The sequence below is a fragment of the Lutjanus erythropterus genome, chromosome 20 (assembly GCF_056507025.1).
Source record: "Lutjanus erythropterus isolate fLutEry1 chromosome 20, fLutEry1.hap2, whole genome shotgun sequence".
Taxonomy (NCBI): Eukaryota; Metazoa; Chordata; class Actinopteri; order Lutjaniformes; family Lutjanidae; genus Lutjanus; species Lutjanus erythropterus.
Window position 1 is genome coordinate 18284609 of NC_139336.1, and position 9413 is coordinate 18294021.

The 9413-nt window shown below is 42.4% G+C and overlaps 1 long non-coding RNA gene across 1 annotated transcript; it reads right to left on the reverse strand.

Moving 5' to 3' along the window:
* Positions 1–570: 570 nt before the first annotated feature.
* Positions 571–2410, reverse strand: LOC146308355 (uncharacterized). The gene is made up of 2 exons (XR_014772643.1): positions 1505–2410; positions 571–1379 (listed from the first exon to the last, which is right to left on the reverse strand). It is a non-coding gene; the product is annotated as an uncharacterized LOC146308355 (long non-coding RNA).
* Positions 2411–9413: the final 7003 nt, after the last annotated feature.

Sequence of the window (9413 nt, forward strand, 5' to 3'; positions counted from 1 at the left end):
TTAAACCAAAGTTTCACCACCATTATAACAAGCCATGTGAGTAACACATTTATTGGAATAAATTTTGTCCCCTAAACAATACATCCTCTTAGGTTAACAGAAAACCATAAGGATAATAACCAACCTAAAATTATCTTAACAGTTAACAAGAAATGGTACTAGCCAAGGGACCTTATTAGGGCACAGCCTACAAATAATTCTTGCAATTAGTTTATGAGTCCTTTGGGATGCAGCCCTCAGTTAGCCTGTACTGCCCTACTCAACCCTTTGCCTCTGTCCTTTAGTCCAGTGGGCTTGTGTTTAAGGCCACTGAAGAGAAGGTCATGTTAGATGAAATGCATCACCAAGTGGGTGTTGGATTTTCTATGTATCTGGATATAATAGCTGCATGCTGGTAAACAGGCTGCTAGGCTGTTCCCAGTTTCCACCATTGCACCATTTACAGCTGATCAGGTATACACAGTTGTGGTTGAAATTGAAAGCTTTGCTTCAGATGGTATGAGCAAACAGAGAGGGACACCTGCTTACATGAACCTGTATGGACAAGCAGGCTAGCTTGGTGAGGCTGCAAACATTATCCATCATAGACTATTTCAGAGATTTTCTGAGGCCGGGATGCTGCCATACCAACAGGTAGTTGTTAGGCATGGCACTCTGCCCTCAGGTTGACTGCCTGTTTTAGTTTGTTATGTCTCTTGTTCATGTTCACTTCAGTATGATAAATTGACATCTGATACTAGACCTACTAGGACTATTAGTGGGCAGCCCTGTACGTGATAAAGTGCAACACAGGGCAATTAGTTTACTTTTTAAAATTGTGCCATTGCATAATTAAGTTTGTTTCATTCACAACCTTCCATTTAATGGCAAAGGTCTGTAAATGTAAAAACTAAATTTAATCAATTCTGTAACACCTTTAAGTCTATGGAACAATGTTAAAATGCCATTTAAATACCAAGATTTGGTGCAAAACCAAATAAAGAACTGAAACTCCACTTGAACAGCACAACAATGGCAAACATGCATCTATTGAGAGATCTTGCTTATCAGGTGATTTTCCTTATCCCTCTGGAAGCTCAGTGAGGAAACTGTGAAGGTATTCAGTGAAAGCAGAAAAGACAGACTGCTTCTGCATGACAGCTGAAGTGTCTTCTCCAATCACTCTCAGCCTATCCGGATTGCCAACTTCAGTTGGATCCTGCTTTCTCTTTCTTTTCTCTGAAGGGTGTTGAGCAGCAGGATGACAGGGGGTCGGGGAGGGTGAAGGCTGTGGTTGGGTTTTGGCGTGACGAAGAGGTGGTGGAAGTTGTTGGCATTCCGGTGCCAGAGGAGACTTTTCTTGTGGTTGGATGTTGGGCTTCCCTGGCAAGTTCCCTGGTCTGTCTCATGCGGAAAAAGTTAGTTAGTTAGTTAGTTGGTTAGTATAATTTTAATGGGTAAGGATATTTAAATACTTAATTAATTAAAATTTTATTTTCCAATGTGGAGTGAGTAAGGGACCTACCTGGCTGGGTAACCAAATGTGGCTGCAGCATCCCCGCTATACACATTGCACCAATTCTTCCTCACACAGACAAATTTATCAGCTGTTTCCATTTTCTTTATCCATGGTCAGAGGAGTCGCAGTTTTATTCCAAGCATTTTCTAATACATTCCTCCCTGAATGAAGAGAGGAGCCATACCAATGCATACGAACATGTTCATCTGGAGCTTTGTCAAATGTGGTCGAATTGAGCAAAAGTGAACCCAAAGAGGAGTCAACTTTCTTTTGTTGTTTCATGCTACAACACCTGCAAGCTGCAATGCTTAGGCTTCACCTCGTGCTGTGTCATGTCGCAATTTTCAGGTGACACACTCAAGGAACACAACGTGTGACACTGATCTTGCATAGCTTGAAGCTTCTGCGCTCTTATTCTTGGATGGACCATGTTTCTGCCCTTAAAATACATCCTTGCATCCCCAGCAGCAGTATCTGGAGCTTCTTGCTCTGTTGTATTAGTGAAGACCTTGACCATGGCACTCATCATTTTGAGCACGGCCTTCAGGGCTTTTTCTCTGCATGCAGTGTGTGTCTCTGTGTTTCTGCAGTTGACTTACACAATCTCCACAGTGCAGGGACTCTTGACATTTCACAAATGTAATTTGTCTTTTCAAGGCTGTAAAATACACAGATCTGCTCTATCAGTTTGAAAAAGTAATGAAGCGCAGGCTTGATCCTGAACTGTTAAGTAAGGCCAGATTTAAAGCATAACTTGCAGGTTGGAGCCCCCAGTGAATTAAGTTTTAGTGAACTGATGCAGAAACTTGATTTTCAGAAAGAAATACATGTAGAGATTCAATGGAGACCCAGACAAGTATTTTGGTGAGTGAACAGTGTTAGCTAACAGCTAATCCTGTGTTCAGCTCACGTTCAAGTCACGTTCAAGTCCTATCTCACATTGCCTCACCTCCTATAAATCCACATACAGCACACTGAAGCAGCGAGAATGATAGCATAAGGGAGAGAGTGACAAAGGGACAGAGACAGAGAGAGATGGAGAGAGAGGGAGAGGGAGAGGTGAGAGCAAGGGAGAGGGACGGACGCTGAAAGAGAGAGGAAGGGAGAGAAGGAGGGTTGAGAGAGAGAGAAATGAACAACAGTTTTTGTTTGCTAGGTGTGTGGTCAGTGTCAGCTGGCAGTCAGGCTGCCATTTTAATTATAGAGGCAGCAGTGATGTCCTGCTTCTTCACCTGCACAAAACACACCAGGAGTGAGAGCTACTGCCCGCTTTTCTCCTCTCAGGAAAACTGTGGACTCATCGTTGTGCACAAACACACAAATACAAAATGATTCCACATGGTCACCAGAAGTGAAATCCACTGTAAAACTAACTGAAAAATACCAACACACTGAAAGATGACCGCTCAGACTTAGTACCATCTACTTCTGCATGTTGGTCAGAGGCAGACATAGGCACAGCAACTTCCCCTTCATATGTAATATGATGCAACACTAAAAAAAAGAAAAAAATAAGAGCCTGGCTCAAACACACCACCATTTCCTCAGATTTTTTGTCCTTATGTCCAAAAACTCTTAAATTAACGAAGTTTCCTTTCTGTGCGGAGTTTGCATGTTCTCCTTGTGTCTGCGTGGGTTCTCTCCGGGTTCTCCGGCTTCCTCCCACAGTCCGAAGACATGCATGCCAGGTTAATTGGTGACTCTAAATTGTCCGTAGGTGTGAATGTGAGAGTGAGTGGTTGTCTGTATCTGTGTCAGCTCTGCGATGAACTGGCGACTTGTCCAAGGTGAACCCCGCCTCTCACCCAATGTCAGCTGGGATAGGCTACAGCCCCCTGCAACCCCTTGGGAATAAGCGGTTACAGAAAATGAATGAATGAATGAATGAATTAATGAACCTGCAAGTTTCACTTTAAGCAGTGGGTGTAGACATGCACATTCAGAACTATCATTGTGTTACAGCATTCTTGATTATAGTCCTTCGTACTGAGCACTCATGTTGGCAGCGCCAGCATAACCTCGACCATGCGTGTTTTGGATCTGTTCTCTTGGAAGTCAACAACTGTTCTCTGCATCTCCTCACCTGTGATCTTGACATATTAGAGAAGGAGGTGTTTAAGGTGCCAAGTTTAAAAACACAATCATTGACCAGACATCTGCCTAAGGGGCTCCTTATCATGAAAATGCCTCAGCATTGTATTACCATCATCTGCCAAATGCTGAGGACACAGTAATAACTGAATCTGCAACTGTGTGTAGAAGGAATAGCTAGCAGGAACATTATTACCAATAGCTGAACTAATAGCGTAATCATCACTTACCTTTATTTGGTGAGATAAAATCCCACACCTGAACACAGCTTGTCCTGACCTCTTCACACGTCTTGCATAAATTGACAGGCAGATAAACTCCACTGGCAGTAGGGTAAAAGTGACAAAGAAAAAAGATACAATTAACAGAATGTCTAAATTCCTACTACAGTATATTTAAGGGAAGTATTAAATAGCTTACACCAAAAATAATACAGTGCAATAAACAATGCAAATAATCTCCAACTATACCATAAGTTGGCTACTAGAAGCATAATGTTGCCAAACACAGTATATCTTACGCACATTTCCTTACTGAAAGCTAGCTAGAACATGTGGCTGACATGAATACACTATCCACATTTTATCTTTATAAACCTTAGAAATATCTCAAATCTATGAAAATATGCATAAAAATGAATAAATGATGAACCCAAGGTTTATCTTTACATACCAATGATGCGTTCAAATGCACGAACACCAGGATAATGTCCGATTAAAAAAGGCAGAAGTTTTCCCCTGGCTCTGGCATGGAAAAGTGATCAGACGCCTACTGATGATGTCATCAGCTAGAGACACCATGTTATCTAAATGACTGCTATAAGAAATCCACCAGCAGAGGGTGCTAAATGACAACTAAACATACTGACTAATAAATAACTGGTAAGCAGAACACAGCTGTCTTCATATCTTCATTCAAATAAATTATGTTAGTTGATACAGGGCACCAACACCATGTCAGTTGTCAAGGAACTTACAAGCATTTGCAAGTCACATAATAGCTTATTTTTTCTTTATCTTGCCAATTTTCCTTGCTATAGTGGCTGAAAACAATCTCCCTCCCTATGATGTAAAATATGGTTTGGTCCATCACACAGACTGTAAGGTCAAAAGTTTAACACATCTAGTCAGCCCCTCCGCACCTCTTTTAAAATAGCCAGACATCAAAATTCATGTGTTCAGAAAAAGAGAAGAAGCAAGGGTATGGCAATGTAGTTTTCAATAATCCACTGGGTGTCTGTGTAAAGTTGGAAGAAACAAAAAACTCTTCTTCCTCAAGTGCCAAAAAATATCCACAGTACTGTGTTTTGCTGGATGAAAAAAACTAAACCAGACCGGACAAGGTACAAAAATCATATGACTCTACAGCTTGTCCAGCCTCCAGTGATTTCCCAGTTCAACAGCCCCACCCAAGCATGTGATGCTGCACTCCATTAACCAACAGTATGCAAGTTTCAAAAAATTATTTGAAATGGCCTATTCTAGAAAACACATATTATCATTAAAGTCTATATACATAAATGATGATTCATGATGCATGATGATTAGACTGGAATTTAAAAACACAAAAGCTATAATGCAAAATGTACATCTTAGAACGGTGTAAGGAGAAATTAGAACAAGAACAACTTGCCTCATACAAATGTAATGCACTCAGCTAGGATTTATTGCACAGCTGTTGTATTATGCTGCGAAACATTTAGCTAACTTTAGGTGTATGTCAGAAACTAGCAAGTGGGTGACAGGATGTCAAAACAAGGAATCCCACCAACATTCAAACGGTTTACTTAGCCACTCACCGTCAGCTGCAGGTTCATGACCACTAGCTGCATGTGCCAACAAACTAGTTGTCCCTGATGTGGTCCTGCAAAACCAAGCACACATTCTGATATATTCTGATATTCCAGGAAAATTCTGTTAAACTGGATAGTAGTTTTAGAAAAAAATAAACTCAAATCTATTTATTTTTTATTTTGGTATTTCAGTTTTCTCTTTGTGAAGCAGTTTGTAAATTGGTTTTGATACGTACCCCATAAATCAGGGGTGTCAAACTCATATTCTGACATTTCATCCCAGTGTAGTCGGATGGCTTCTCCCTCCTGGCCACTGCATGGCACTGTGCCAAGATTACCGGCGCTGTGGCGGCGGGGCGGCACCTGGTGCTGGTGCATCTATATATACAGGTGGGCGGCCTCACCTCTGTTTCTTTCCTTCCGCTCAGAGATCTCCTCGTGGAGGTGGCTGGAACCTGGTGGAGCAGGTCTGTGGCCTGGCAGTATTTGTCTGCACTGCATAACCACCTGAACAGGTAATGCGCTTTGCCAGTATCCCTCGTTCATGCGCGCAGTGCGCATTTGGTTGCTGTTTCCATTCTGTTGCGCAGCTGACTGCTGAGACGCCGGGAGACGGGTCGCTCCGCCCGGCGTGCTGTGGGTTGTGTCTGGTGCCTGCATGGTAAGCCGATGTTGTCCGCCCTGTTACCTTGCTTGTCATTTGGGCCCTGGTTGATTGTTTTGTGTATTTGCTGCAGTGTATTGTGCCGCGGCTTTTGGTGGCTCTCTTCCACCTGCATGTTGCCACGCTGCGCCTCACCTAAAAGGCTGCATTCGGGTGTGTGGCCTGTCCTAAGCCGCTGCTCCCCTCGGATGAACTGCTGTCTCGGCTCTCCTCGGTTTTGCTAGACTCCATTTGGCTCTCTGTTCGGCTGTGTTTTGGCTCCATTCGGCTCTACTCGTTTCTGCTAGGCTCTACTAGGCTCCCCCCATTTCCGGGGCCCTGGTGTGGATCAGAAATTTAACTCGGGTCGTTGTCAGACCCGTGAAGGCATAACTGCTGCCTGCAGACACTCAACTGCTTGTTAGGGCCGCAACTGCAGCCAATATTGGAGCCAGTTATTGTATTTTAATGTGTATATTTGATTGATTAAGTTAGTTAATGAAGTTTCTGTTAATTTACATTTCTGTTAAATATATTAATATACATTCCATTTGGATTTGGGTTTCTTTTGTAATTTGGTTTCTGTTTTGAGTTATGGTCCAGATTGAGTGTGAGTGAATGAGTGTGCCGATGAATGTGCTTTCATCGGCAGGTGTACTAATTGTTTTATCTGTTTTCTCCAGGTACAGCGAACCTTGGCGGCAGTGGTATGTAATGATAGGGCAGCTGAAGATGTGGCAGAAAAGAGGGAAAGAGGGAGAGAGTGGGGGGCAGCAAAAGGTCACAGACAGTCTGCAGCCACTGCAGAGGACAAACCGCCTCAGTACATGGGGCAAATGCTCTGCCAACTGAACTACCTGACCACCCAGACTGGACAGTGACTTTTTACAGCTGTTTGGACCAGATTACAAAAGCATGAAGAGAAAACCCAAATACAAAGTGTGAGGTAGCCATTTATGAGTTTATGTCCATTGTCATGGCAGCTTAACTGCAGCTGACCCCCATGCCTAAGGCAGTAGATGCTTTTGATGACAAATTATTATTTTGTTTTTCTTTTTTTTTTTAGAATAACCAAATTGCAATTGATCTCCTTGTTTTGTTTAGAAACTGTGAACCTACATAGTGTGACATGTCACAGTATTATGCTTGAATCTTCTGCATTACAAAATACAATTTTCACTAGTAGTTTGTTCACTAGAACTCCTCTCTCTGCATTTTTCTTTCTTATTGGTTGATTCCATTTGGCACAGCACATCTGCGCCACAGTTTTAATCCATCCTCCGCACATCTGCAGCGCCCACCAGCAGCATTTCAGAAATGTTTCAGCAGCAGAGTATTTTTGACACCTGATTATGTTTACTTGCTCAGATTTTGTTGATTTGGTCCACTTTCCTTGCTCCTTGTGCTTGTACCATGGATAAGTACACTATTTTGCAAAATAGTTTGTTTTCTGTTTGTCTTTATGATCGCAAGTTTGCATAGGGTCTTTTATTTTGAAAATCGATCGGATTCTCTACTTTTTCTGTGACTGACTTCCTGCTTGCTCGATCTGCTCTGTGCATATTTGAAGTGGAGTGGAGAGCTGTTTCTGGGATGCTCCAAGCCACTGCTGGTGGAATCACAAGCATTGTGTAGAATAGATGTGATGTAACGTGACGCAGCCACGCCTGGTGGAATTTAGCAATTACATAACGACTAGTCAACAGTCATTACTACTGCCGTAGGCCTTGTTTTTAATATGTGCTATAATTTATTTATAGTATTACTGATGAATTTATTTTTGCCAGCTCCTTGAGCTATGCACATCCCTACTGAGCGTTCTGCAGCGCAACAGAGTCATGTTCTCCCCCTGGACAACAGGCCACGACATTCAGAAGGTAGCAGTTTCCATCTAATATTATTTATCTAGAGAGGGCACTTTTTTAGCTTGATAACTTGTTAACTTGATAGTCTTTTAGGGCTGCCATAAAAACGTTGAATTGGCAAACATAAGTAGCTAGCTAGGGCTCCATTAAAAGAAAAAAGGGAAACTTAAATCTGAACAACAAAATTTGAACTCTGTTGAAAAGGCCTAAATAAAATGTACTTTTTAAGTGTTGTGTTTTAAAGTAGTCCACATTTTGCACATTATAATTTGTTTTCTGATATGGTTGCCACACTCATGTACAGTACAGTGAGAATATGGTGAAGCTGAATTTTGGAAATTATCATTGGACAAGTGTGATGTCAGTCTTGTTGAATGGAGCATCATTCTATATCATTCTACATGTTTGTTATGAGACATATCACAAGAGAAGGGCAGCATCCTTCTAAGCCACCACTTCACACAGACTGCCCTCTGGCTGACACAGGCAGACCTGGCTGCACAATATTTGCCTCTGAGGTTATTAAGAAGTAAAAGTGTGTCATAGTTGTGTAGAAGATGTTTATTACTTTGCTAATTTTGTTCAAGTTGCGAAGCCAAGACAAAAAAATAACATTAAACACAGTCCAAACTTTAGGAGACACTGGTTCTCTGGTAACACGAGATTGCATTCTGCATAGTCCTCAGAAGTCCAATATGCAGCCATATTGGCCCACACAATGGGACAAGGTGTTTGACTGCTGATCGCAAACAGCAAACACCTTTCAACAGCTAACAGGAGGATGTTGTCCCATATATGCTGCAATAGCAGCCAAGTAAACCTTAACTGCCCTTAACAAGTCAAGCAAAAGCTGAGGCTAACGGGCACCAAGAATTGGAAAGGCACCTCCACCTGAATGGTGTAAATTACATTCTGTGGAAGTGCAAATGCAGCCAGGTTTAGCCTCTCATGGGCTGAATTTAGAGCGCTGGCCACTCTGAGTAAGTATCATGCCACAGGTCATAAAGGAGCTGGATGATGTTTGTCAACCAATGCTTCCTGGACAACGAGGGGCTAACAAGATAAGCAATAACCCCTCTCTCACATTCTGGCCAGCATGGTTGGGACAGAGGGGGAAATGCATGAAGAGGAACTTGTGACCACACATGTGCATGCCCATATCCCCATTGGTGCATCCCGGTCTCTCATGGAAAAGAACATGGGGCACTGAGTGTTCTCTGTTGAAGTGAATATATCGCCAGTGGGGTGACCATAGTGTGCCAAAACCTGTTCAGTGACTTCTAGATGGAGTTTCCTTTGCATAAAGTCAAGCTAACAGTCCAGATTATCTGTTTGTGTATGCTACCACAATCATGATGTCTAACCTCAAGCACATGATGAACCCTTATGAAGGGAAGAAAGTACTTCAGAGCTAGGAATACTGCTTGGAGTTCTAAGCAATTTCCTATTCTGCCCACGTGGGTGGCCTCTCACCCTTGCAGTGATGTGTTCACTGTGACCATCTTCCTGGTCATGACAGACCCC